The sequence below is a fragment of the Fulmarus glacialis genome, unplaced genomic scaffold, assembly GCF_000690835.1.
Source record: "Fulmarus glacialis isolate BGI_N327 unplaced genomic scaffold, ASM69083v1 scaffold11792, whole genome shotgun sequence".
In the NCBI taxonomy this organism is placed as follows: Eukaryota; Metazoa; Chordata; class Aves; order Procellariiformes; family Procellariidae; genus Fulmarus; species Fulmarus glacialis.
The window spans coordinates 11,914-23,143 of record NW_009197201.1 but is presented as its reverse complement, the minus strand read 5'-3'; positions in this window follow the sequence as shown (position 1 = coordinate 23,143).

Here is an 11,230-nt window from a genome sequence, read left to right as displayed (position 1 = left end):
GGCTGCAGGGGGACAGCCTGCCTCACCATGGTCTTCACCACAGGCTGCAGGGGAATCTCTGCTCCGGCGCCTGGAGCACCTCCTCCCCCTCCTTCTTCACTGACCTTGGTGTCTGCAGGGTTGTCGGTCTCGCATATTCTCACTCCTCTCTTCAGCTGCAGTTGCACAGCTTTTTTTCCCCCCTTCTTAAATATGTTTTCCCAGAAGTGCTACCACCATCGCCGATGGGCTCAGCCTTGGCCAGCAGCAGGTCCATCTTGGAGCCGGCTGGCATTGGCTCTATCGGACACAGGGGAAGCTTCTAGCAGGTTCTCACAGAAGCCACCCCTGTAGCCTCCCCCCTACCAAAACCCTGCCACGCAAACCCAATACAGTAAGTCAGTGGGACGCATCCACAAGTGGTGAAGAAACTACCTGATATTATTGCCAGGTCACTCCATAATCTTTAAAAAGTCATGGTGATCAAGGGAGATTCCCAAGGACTGGAAGAAAGCAAGTGACACTCCTACCCTCAAGAAAGGCAAGGAAGAAGCTGGGAAACCACAGGCTGGTCAGACTCAATCCCTGTGAAGGTAATGGAGCAAGTAACCCTGGAAACAATTTTGAAAACACAAGGGACAAGATGTTGATTGGCAGTAGTCAGCATGAAGGGGAAATCATGCCTGACCAACCTGATAGCCTTCTACAGTGAGATGACTAGCTCAGTGAACGAAAGGAGAGTAGCAGATGTTCTTTGTCTCAACTTTAACAAGACTTTCAACACTCTCCCGTAACATCCTCATAGATAAACTGATGAAGTACGAGTAAGTAGACAATGAGGTGGATTGGAAACCAGCTGAACAGCTGGGTTCAAAGGGTTGTGATCAGCTGTAGGTCAGTCATTAATGGTGTACCCCAGAGGTTGATATTGGGGCTAATATTGTTTAATATCTTCATTAATGGCCTGGATGATGGGACAGAGTGAACCCTCAGCAAGTATGCAGATGATGCAAACCTGGGACGAGTGACCAATACACCAGAGGCTTGTTCTGCCATTCAGGGGAATGTGGACAGGCTGGAGAAATGATCAAACAGAAATGTCAGGAAGTGCCACAAAGGGAAGCGCAAAGTCCTGTGCCTGAGGAAGAAAAACCCCAGGCACCAATATAGGTAGAGGACCAAACAGCTTTGCAGAGAAGGACCTCTGGGGTCCCAGTGAACACCAAGATGAACACGAGCCAGGAAATGTACCCTTGTAGCAAAGGTGGCCAACAGCCTCCTGGGCAGGATTAGGCAGAGCATTGCCAGCAGGTTGAGGGAGGTGATCCTTCCCTTTTACTCAGCGCTGGTGAGACCAGGTCTGGGGTCCCCAGTAGAGCAGACAGATACACTGGTGTGAGTGGCCATAAAGATGATTTTGAGATCGGAATGTTTCTCATAGGGGAGAGACTGAGAGAGCCTGAAGAAGAGAAAGCTCAGGGAAACCACTGTGCATTAACAGCCAATGGGAGGGAATAAAGATGACAGAATATTTAATCTCATTCTTCCTTGAATGAGCACAACATAGGTATCTGCATTAAACTGCATGGGAATAGCAGTTTCAGAGTGAATCAGTAAAGTGATCCTAGAGAGGAGAACTACTGAGTTTGAGTATAAGCTTTTTCTTTCATCCTCTATTTCACCACCTATGGCTTACCTATTTATTTTTGTCTAAATGTTTTAAGGATTATTTTTTAAAAATCTAAAATTTCTACAGCTGACAGAGACTAAAATAACAAATTATTTGGACTTGAATATTAACAGGACTGCATTAAGTGTGGCTTCCCTTTTTGCACAAGAAAAAAATACATTTAAGAACAATCAGAAAATGCAACTAAAGCTACAAAGATGGTTGGAGGTACACAGGTAGGGGTAAAACCTTTAATTAGCATTCCAAATAAATGAGACTTCAATTTAACAGAGCCCTTTTAAAAGGGGTGGCAAACCAGAACAAGCATTGTGTGATGGGCCTGAACTTCAGTTTGGTGAGTATACAGAACAACATCAAATTCTGAATGGGGTGGGGAGTGAAAGGCAAACACGTTTTGTATCATTCAAAAGGATTCTAGGCTTCATGTGTAACATAAGACAACGCAGCCCTCACACCGACTGCTTTATTTACATAAGACATAATACAAAAAGATGGACCACAATTTCAAAACAGTACACCAACACAAATAAAGAAGAGATGGAGCTTCTGTACTAAAGTTATGTAGTTATTCAGGAAAGGCGTTGGTGGTACTGACCACCTCAATTTTTCCTGGACTGCCTGGTGCCAGAGTCTGGAGGGCAAAGTTAAGGAACATGGTCTGTAGGAATTACTGGAGTTCACGAGAAAAACCTGGCAAGAGGAAGCAATGCTGCAATGTGAGGCAGGAACCTCATTTCTCCCCACCGCAGCGACCTCGACTGCACGGCAAACAAGCAGCACTGCTAACAGAGAGAAAAAAGAGCCACTCCAGAACTGCCAAAAAGGAGGGCACCTTACTAAAAATGTCATTCTTGGAGCAGAAGCAAGAATGGAAAAAAAAAAAAAAAAAAAAGAAAAATGAATGACACGCCAGACTTGTCAACTAGCTTTAAAGAAGCATATCTACCACTTCAGGTGCCTACATACAAGGAAAACTGTTATTCATTACACAAGTCAGGCAACCTTGGAAAAATTTCCAAGACAAACATCATAATAGGAAAGATGAAAATAGAGGAATCTTCTTCAGGCAATTTGAAAATAAAGATTTTCCAAAGCCCACCACCTAGGGAAAACTGAAGAAAGCTCAAGGTGAAGCTGCCAGAAGCAAAACTACCCCAGAATTAAGAGTCACAAGGAAGGAAATTTAAGTCACTGGTCTGATCCTGCCTCCAAGAGATACAGAGGCAAATAAAAATGAAATGCCAGGCTCTGACAAAGGAATACAGCACTGATATTAAACCTTTGCTGAGACAAAGTGGAGTGGGAGTGACATGCAGGAAGATAACTAATGTTTTTTACATGATTTATAAAACTATTTAGATTATCCAGGTGTACCTGATATTTTATTCTAACCTGGCACATATCTTGCCACATAGCTTACAACACTAGAAGTTTCCATTGACAGTAACTCAGAATAGGATTGGCATTTTCAGCAGTAGCTTAATCTTAGACAAATTATGATAGAATTTGTGTTACATGCAAAATGTAAACTCAAATTGCTACAGGAAGTCCAGCTTATTTTGAAGAATACCTATTTCTTCTTTAAAGATCTAAAAGAATGTTTCTGCTTAATACTTTCAGTCACATAAACTGCAATTCAACATTGCGATAAAAATGTCTAAACTTTTATCCTTAAAAAAAAAAAAAAAGGTTTCTAATTTGTCTGGAATGAAGATCAACAAAATGCTGCTTGCAGCCATAACAATGTAACATTATGCAAACCAACAACACCCTACCGACAAAGGATGTCAAATGCTTCTGAAAGTAATTCTACATTTATTTCAAATATTCTTTAGTTATACCAAAAGCAAACTGTTACTATTGTCAATGTCAAAAGGAACCACGTAAAGATATAACTCACTGGAAACTATGACAACTCCCAGGCTTTTTATTCTCTCAAGTGTATGACATTTCGGGGGGGGGGGAATCAGCAAATACAATTATGAAAAAAGACAATGATTTCCAGTATTCCATTATTTTATCTTTTATTTTTTCAGTTATATAAGCCAGCTCTGGAATGAAATACAAATACCATTTCAGGACTACCTCTAGCAATACACTAAAAAAATTAAAGTAAGACCTTAAGGAAAAAAAAAGTGGTTCAGACAAACCACCGCCACCTTCTGAAAAACCAAAAATGCTCCAGAAAACCTGTAACAACTATTGCACAGAACTGGCAGTGCTACATCTCGTCTGCAGAAAAAAATCATACAAAAATCAAATCTCAGATTTGAGGATCTTTTTACACTTTCACCCCAAATTTAGCAGCTTCTATAAAACAGTTTTTCCCAAATGATACTTTATCAATATTAATAGAGTGCTGACTTGCAGAAACAAGTTAACAAGTTACCTGTTAACATTGGTTTTCCCTCCACCAGTTCTCCAGCTGTTACTTTAGCTAAACACCAACTATGCCTGACCTCACTTATAGTTCACATGAGACAGTGGAAAAGAAAAGACAAAATCCAATATACACATTGCCTGATGTGCCATGACTTGATTAATCATTACAATGATGCTAACTACATTCTGCTTATGACATGCAACTACAAACGTTCCCATAAGTCAATCTGAATGAATTTGAGGAGAGAGCTACCATCTCAGCACAACTGAACAGCCTTGAAATTCTCACTTCAATTTCTACATCATTTGATAAGATTTTACAAATAGCCATTTTGTACTACTTACACATAGAATAATTTGATTACTTGAGGAGCTTAAGCTTGATATGATGAATGAAATACTCTCTATACAATTTCAGTCCAGGGAAAAAACATTTAAGCATTGCTCAAGATTTTAAATTTCTGATGAGTGCCAGCCTGTTCTATTTTTCTATTTGGCTATCTTTGGACAAAACAATACCGTTAATTCAAATAAAATTTTCTTACCACTACACTGCATATAATGGTGCTGTTTATTATCTCTAATGTATAGATGTGTAATTATTAAGTTTCTTTTAGAAGAGCAAATATTAGGGCAAATACTTCAGCAGAAAATGCTTCCAAGATACAGAACTTACAAAAAATACCGTATTTTTTAAAAAATTAAGAGATAGAGCATGACAAGAGATAAAGAACTTTTTCTCTCCTATATTATCTTACATCTGAAGGATAGAACTTAATTTTGGATCACAGTCAAAGTACTTCTAGCAAACTTGCTAAACGTTCACCAAAAATCCAATAGTCCAGTTATATTTTTACTGCAGTTTGCTGGCAAGTTCTTGAGTATTACAAACTGTGTTCCCTACTATGCCAACAGCGGGATACATTTTAATACTTTGAGGAACCATATGCACTTTCCTTGGGATTTGTTAGCACAAGAAAAAAGAAAAAGGTCGTTCTCATAAATGAGCCTAATTTGCACATACAAGCTTGCAGCCAAGGAATATGTTTGTGTGCTATGACTTTTTTTTCCCTCATCCCACTAAACATTTTTTTTTCTTCTTTACTCAAGTTAAGCGCACTTCATCTGTGATTTCAATTTGCCATTGAAAAAAGTGTATGTAAGATGAGCTGTAAAATTACAGGATTATAAAACGATGTAAATTTAAATGTCAAAATGTAAATGAAAAACGTACAGATATCTAAGAAGCATGTCACTGGAATTATATATTAGAGCTTTAAAAAAAAAAAACCAAACAATACCACTACAATTATAATACACAGTGTTCTCAATAATTTTCTTTACCTATCAACTTTGCTTTTGCCAGTTGGCAAATACTGCTTTTAGCATTGTTAGATGCCATTCCAAAAAAATTTCAAAGATTTCATTTTCTCTTTTCACCAGACTACAAGGTAGCCAGCTAGAATACTAGAACCTTTTGGTGCCTCTGTGTTTGTGCTCAGATATCTCCTTTCTGCCGATGAGGCCAGCCACAGTGGATCCTGAGGTTTCTAGAATGAAATGCAATTAGTATTTTGTGGTGAAGTATCAGTGATCAGAAATAAAGAAAAGGCAGAAAATGAAGAAACTGGATTCTCCCCTAAAAACCAGTATCTGTTTCTATGTTTTATTCTATTCTGGCTACTCATTCCTCAAGAAAAAATAAAAATCGTGAAGGTCTTCCCTCTCATGACAAATTTCTGCAGAGACATGCAACCCTGCTGTGAGGAAACTGAAAATACTTTACTCTATTGGAAGAAAAAGTAGAAACTGTACAAAAATCTCCAGACACAATGAACAGTCTGACCCAGAGGCAAGACATAATTCCGAAAAAACATCTGTATATGAACTCCTGCCCATCTACACTGTTCCTTAATAGCCGAGCCTCAGGAGAGGCGTCTATGTGGATCAATTGTGACAATTGTGGATCCACCACCTCCTGCCACAAACATTATTCAGTCCCTCAGAAGGAAAAAACCACTCAAGAACACACACACTGTTTTTTATAACCCGGATAATTCTTCAGATAAACCTGCAAAAGCCAGTGATGAAAAAAGGCTATCAATATATATTAAGGCTTAGCCTGACTTTTCTGTCCACCCTGCTAGACAAGCTTTCAGTTCAAGCCCCAAAACACTAAAAGGTACGACTTTAATTATAGGCTGATAACATGACAGCAAACTTCCTTCTAGATTTTATGCTTACCATCCTCTTCAACTCTTCCAAATTTTAAAAATTCAAAGAACAAAACAGGTTCTTTGCACACGTGCTCACTCCAAGTGGGCTCCACTCCAAAAGCAAACTTGCAAGAGCTTTGCTGTGTCAGCAGACCAGAGACCAGGCAGTGCCCTCCTCAGCCTCGACAAGCTCCCCAACTTAGTTCCTCTTTCACCACATCATAAACTAAAAGAGGGCAGGCTCTTACTAGCAAGCCACAAAAAAAAAAAAAAAAAAACACCAAACCAAACCTCAAACCCCAAAACTTTGAAATCAGTTATGAGTCAGGGTTCCTATTCCTTCAGGGTTAGGAAGAGAGCAAAGCAGATAAAATCAAATGTGATCCTTCAGGTCCACTTTGGGATTTGCATGCTTTTGGAAGACCACTGTTCTCTCCACAGAAATACACTTCTACTTACTAGTGCTACAATACAGTGCTACCCTTCTCAATAAGCAGGGTAACTCCCAACCATAACATCTTTGGAGAGAGCTTCAGTTTTGCCCATCTTGTACAGAGAATAAACTTCAAATTACTGACAGCCTGTTATCTCACAGAGAAGACTATATGGTTTCATTAACTTACACAAAGCAAAAAAACAGAGAATGACGTCCATAAGCAAAAGTATTACACATTCTCAACCGCTGCAAATACATACAGAAACACTCATTCGTAAGAAGTCCTTTCTCTTCACGTACTGAAATCACTGCTTTGAAAACACAGCAACTTCTGAGGGCACTTTAACACTATGGCAGGATCTAGAACAACACATGCTAACTAAACTTAACGACAACAGTAGTTCCTAGTTATAGTCACCGAGCAGAACTTGAGATCAAAGTTTGTAGTCTTTAAGTAATCAGACTCTTCTTCTTTAGATTTAATGACTGAAAATGATAATTCAACTGTCAAGGGTGCATCTGAAAGTTATGGATAAGTCAGAAATCTAAAAATAAGAACTTGTAAATGTTAATAGACTGTATATAGAAAATGTCAATCCTGGTGCAAACTCTCAACAAGTAAAGTTTAATTAGCTCCCCTTATTGACCTTTTTAGAATTGACTCCATGGAGCCTATTCTGATAAAAGACTAAAAACAGTGTATTCAGTCTTCATATTAGACAGAAATTTGGTGTCTGTGTCAGAGGACATAGCTAATCCCGTGTAGAGACTTGAATGACAAAGTCATGATTTAATGTAAATGCTTCTTCCAGGCAATAAGGGAAGGACAGACATGCTAATTCTTGGTGTTTCATCTGCTAACTTTAATATTAAATTTACTAGAATATACTGTACTAGACCAGGGTTCCAGTGCATATTCATCTATTAGGACAATCCCTCTTCCAAAGACTCCACATTAAGATAAGCTCAATATCCCACTGTCTTTAACTTATATTTGCAAGTTCTTACTACCATGTGTGACAATGATTTTGTAGTACTGGTGTTCCAATCTTATCAGGCCTATTATGCCTGCAGAAGAATCAAAACAGAACATTTTAAAACATTCTTTCTGTAAAATAATACAAGAAGTGTATAATAGCATTTATATAACACCTAAACATGAGACATCTAAGTTCTTTTTTGTTAGTCAATGATGCTGCATCAAATTTACCAAACATATCTTCAAAATCCACAAAAACAAAGACTTAGGAATTTGTAACACTTTAATTTAGCTCTCAAGAAGACGAGCATCTGAGACACTGCATCAAGCAGAAAATCCAAGTTAGCTGGTATAAATGACAAGTAACATACATAATCTATAATTCCAGGTATATCCAAAGTTATCCAGATGTCAGACTCTGATGACTTAAATTACTTCAAACCAACAATTTATAAAACAGCACAAAGTCTTTCTTTTCAAATAATTTCCCTTTTTCATCATATAGAAATTATGCAGCACTTTTAATCTATGTAGATTATGCTTGTTATGTTCAAATATAATAGTAGCTATGAAAATAAACACTCAGAATAGAGTTTTACCCTTGCATTATATTCTCTTATTAAAACCACTGTAGTAAATATACGTCTAATACAAAAATAACTTGTCTTGGGACTTTAATTCTTCCTCTGAGTTACGATCTTCCACCAATTTCATGTGAAAAATGGTTTGTAGTAAATACTAACTTCCCAGTTTTAGAACTGTGCAATTAAAGTTCTTCTGACGGTCTCTTAGAAATACCTCTCTTTTTAGGGAAGTTTTCAATGTAATTTATGAAGTGAACAGAGATGGGAACAAATACTCCCTTGCTAACCTTTTATTTCCTTTCAATTTTGCAGAGAGAGTAGCTGCATCCTGTAACTCTAACAGAGTGATGAAGCTTGCATGATTGTACTTCTTTGCAGGACTGATTTAACTAAAGGATAAAGTACCATTAATAAAAGAAAATGAGCTCTTATCTCAAATAGCATGGGCTTGGTACTTCTGGTACACTCTCTTATTCTTGGGGATCTACTACAATCCTACTATTAGTCTGCAGCTAAAAAGAAAACCAAAAACATCTGTTGCATTTTATTCTTTCATCTAAGAGGGTACCATGGCTATTCCAGGAATATGTACAAGACTACAAACACAACATCAGCATTTCCTGAATGTTGAAGGTCCAGCCACGTATTTACTCTTTCTTTCAAACAAACAATTTTCGCACAGAGTTTTCTTGAAGGGCGAAATAGAGGGGAAGGGAGAGGAACGACTTATTTAACTAGACATCACATTGTAAGTGATACGTAGTAAAGCACACAGCAACTCAAATTAGATCTCTCCCAACACAATCTACACCCAATAAAAGAATCATAGCTAATGCAGCATCCTATACACAATGGAACGTATATGTCTGCTGTGTAATACAAGGTAGTATTGCCATCAATACCAAGCAGGTGTTGCTCTGGGGAATGTGACCCAGTGTCTAATTGATTTTTTTAAATTGTTATTACTGTTTTATTTTAGAAGTTAGAATTGTTTTCCATCACCACTATCCTCAACCCCTAAGAAAGAATACAATACAGTTTAAGGTTAACAACTTAATCTAGGCTACAGAGACTTTTTGGAGGCCCTTGAAAAACATAATCTTGGCAGCTTCTATGGTTGGACTGGAGCTCTGGGCTACTCCCTCACTGACCTTCCTCTAGTGCATCCTGCAGCAGTGCTGGCTCCCAACCTCCCCTTTTTTCTGCCTACACTGTGCTGCTATTAACCTTGCTCCTCCTCACTGCAGCAGTTACTGCCACACATGCTAAAGCTCCTGTCCTTGCTCCTACAGCCCAAGGAGGGGGGACAGGACTGAAAGGAAAGCAAAAAGAAAGGACAGAGCTGGCAGCTGTGCCACAGGTCACGGCACCCACTGAAGCTGCTCTTCTTGTGGCAGAGGTTACATGTGGGTGGATTAACCACCAACTCCTTCTCCAGAAACAGCCCAGCTCCGCACAAGCTGGGAATGAAGGAGGAGGAGGTTGGCTGCAGAAACAGCAATGAAGAGGCAATCTCCTATCTCATCTCGGAAAAGGTGGCAGTCATGCCAAACTGCATTAAGCCAATTAAGTTTTACAGTCAAAATGATTCCATCAAGCACATAGGGAAGGGAAAAAACATTGCACACTGGAAAAGAGTGAAAGGAAAAAATGTTAATTAACTCTTAAAATTGCATTCTTTTCTTTTAGTAACCCTGGGATATAATTGACTGAGGTCCATCACTACTTCTTGTACCTCTCACATGAAATCAACAGAAAATTCCGAATTTGAGTACGTTCGGTCTATGGCATCTGTTACATTTTAAGGTAAAACTTAGCTTGAGAAAAGCTTTATTTGCCTTTTCCAATTAATATACCTTGCTTTCAACTTTAGAGGCAGGTTTTCCCCCTTGGCTATTAAGGTTAGTGAAAGATGATGGTTATTAATATTCTTTCAGAGGAAGGATCCTTCAACAAAGGTTTTGCTATTATCTAGGAACAACAAAACTGCAAAATTTCCCTCAATCTCCTCTGCAACTGAAGTTCCAGAAGATCCAGAGCAAGAACAGTGCAGCTAACAATACTTGGTTTCTATTTTCACATATCTCTCTAAGCAGCACATTATTCTGGGAGCGCTCAGAAGATATCCCTGGAGCGCCCAGCGCAGGGGAATAACCGTTGTTATCTCATTGTGCTGGGTTCTGCTGAAGAAAGAGGATCAGAGCCACCACAGTGCTGGGTCACTCACTCCTGATATACCACCACAGGCAAGCTGAATAATCCTTCACAAAGTTATGTACAGATATAAGCATTATAGGCACTGAGCTCTCGTGTGATTTCATAGCCATTTAATCATTTTGAATGTGTCTAGAAATGTGTCCTCATCTAAACTTGAGGGTTATGAATATCCAACGATGGCTAATGTTACATGCTACTGCAGGTCAGTGATCAGCAATCCCATTTCTGTGCAAAATAATTAAAATTTTAGAGACTGGGCAGCAGTTAAGTGTGTCCTTAAGCACTACTGGTGACACGTGGGATGAGGTGATCTACTGCACTGTTCGAGGAGTCAGGCAAATAGATTTCTTTCAGGGAGAGACCAAAACATCCATTACCAGAGGGCACAGCTGATGTTCACCGGCTTTCCTGCTTTCCTCCTCAAGAGGCCTGAACCCTGATCACAGACTCCACCATTCATCAAGGCTTCTTATACTCAAACATATGCAGAAAGGATAAATTCAGTTCGGAGTAGGGAACTACATACAACATCTTAGGCTTCACCAGGCATCAACTGAAAAGATGACAACTGTTTTCTGTCATACAAGAAAACAGAGCAAATTGAAGGATGAAGTTTATCAGCAATAGCTAGAGAGCAGTGATACAAAACATTTGCTGACCCAGGGAAAACGTTCAGCAAGCTGGCCTACAAAGTGTTATCGCAGTAACTTGCTCTCCATGTCAATATAGCAGTGGCAGCATCAGTTT